This window comes from Leishmania donovani, chromosome 18 (genome assembly GCF_000227135.1).
Source record: "Leishmania donovani BPK282A1 complete genome, chromosome 18".
Classification (NCBI taxonomy): domain Eukaryota; phylum Euglenozoa; class Kinetoplastea; order Trypanosomatida; family Trypanosomatidae; genus Leishmania; species Leishmania donovani.
The window spans coordinates 472,579-474,289 of record NC_018245.1 but is presented as its reverse complement, the minus strand read 5'-3'; positions in this window follow the sequence as shown (position 1 = coordinate 474,289).

The window sequence follows — 1,711 nt, the reverse complement described above, 5'->3', positions numbered from 1 at the left end:
CGGCAGTCGAATGGGGTCATGCGGCTAGCAAGCCCTTCTTGCCCGTCCTCGTCCCTTCTTCCGATACGCGCCGCGCGATCAGCGCCACACGGACACCCGGCGGGCCGCACGCCCCGACCCACGCAGGCCACACCCACGCCCCTGACCGAGGGCGGAAGCGGTGGCGCCCGTCGTGCGGGTAACCAGGCGGTGGCGCAGGCGCATGCCGGATCAGCTCAGCGAGGAAGCCGGCCAGCCGCAGGCCAGGGCCTTCCCAGACCCTGCGCTCGGCATGCATGCCATGTTTTTCCATCCGCCGCGGCATCCCATAGCATGGGGCGGTGGCCCTCTCCATCGGGGTCTGGGGGCCTCCGTGGTGTCACTCGGGGCGTTCTCGGCGCGCTTCCAGCACCGGCGCCGCGTCCGCCCACACGGCCCCACCTGGGAGACGCCGGACGCGCCGCGCACATGCACGGCGGGGCCGGTTCGCATGCATCTCGTCGCGCCCCCTTCGCCCACCGCCCCTGCTCTGCTGGCCTCTTCTTGCCCTGTTCGGGTGCGATGCGCCATATGCCAGCGGTGCCCGACAGCGTGTGCGCACAGCGCCCGCGTCCCGGCGCCTGACCCAAGACAACGCCGTTTTCTAGCAGGCCCGCTGTCTTCGCCCCCGCACCCGCCGACACCACGAGAAGGGGGGGGGGCGTTGCCGCCAGCCTGCGGCCGCAGAGGAGCCCCACCCACCCACCCCCCGGCCCGCACGCCTTTGAGAGGGAGCCGGGCGCGTGGCAGGCGAAAGGGGCCCACGCACACGCACGCACCAGCGCACAGGGAACCCGCCGCGCGCCCCCCCCCGCAAAGGCACGGGAGGGGGCAGCCCATGCCGCGCGAGCGAGGCGTGCGCTTTCAGCCGCCAGCAATCCGCGAACCCCGCGCAGCGTACCGGCCACAACGCCGGTTCGGTCTCCCACATGGCAAAACAGGTCGGGGCCGGGGCTCTGGCGAGGGCGGGGGCCACCACAGCGCCAGCGGGGCCGCAGGCAGCAACACCGCCCCCGCCCCACGCCGCCACCGCCAGCCACCCGTCGTCGCAGCAACCCGGTGCACCCGGACAAGCGCCTGCGCGGGAGTAGGCAAGCGCGGTCTCCCGCCGCCTCGTGGGCCCAAGCATCCCTGCACATTCGTGCGGGACCGCGGCCGCCAAGGAGCCCCCGCCGCAGCGTGTGGCGCCGTGCAGCGCGGTTTCGGGGGATGCCGGCCTGGCGTCTGAGACCGGCGGCCAGCCCCGCGATCCACGCAGCTGGCGTCAGCGCCCCCACCGGCTTGGCAAACTTGCCGGCGTCGCCCTCTCGCCCCAACACACAGTCGCCAGAGACAGGCGGAAGCAAGGGGCACGCGAGACAGGCCAGCTGCGCCCCAACGCGCCGCACCATTCCCCCGAAGCGAGCAAGGGTGCCCCGCACATAGGGAGAGCCATTGCCTGCGCGCCGCTGGCCTTTCTCACTTCAGAGAGTCCGCCCACAGCCCGCCTGGGCGCAGTGCGCTGGAGTGCACGTGGGCCCCCTCCCCTGCGCCCACCCGTGCGTGTATACGGACGACGAAAGAGGCAAAGGAGAAAAAAAGGAGAAGACAAGCGAAGCACCGCAGCACGGAGACAAGAACAGGGAAAAAAAGGTCAACACGGTGGCGGCAAAGGACGAAAAGCAAAGCAAGGTGAACAGCGAAAACAAAAAAA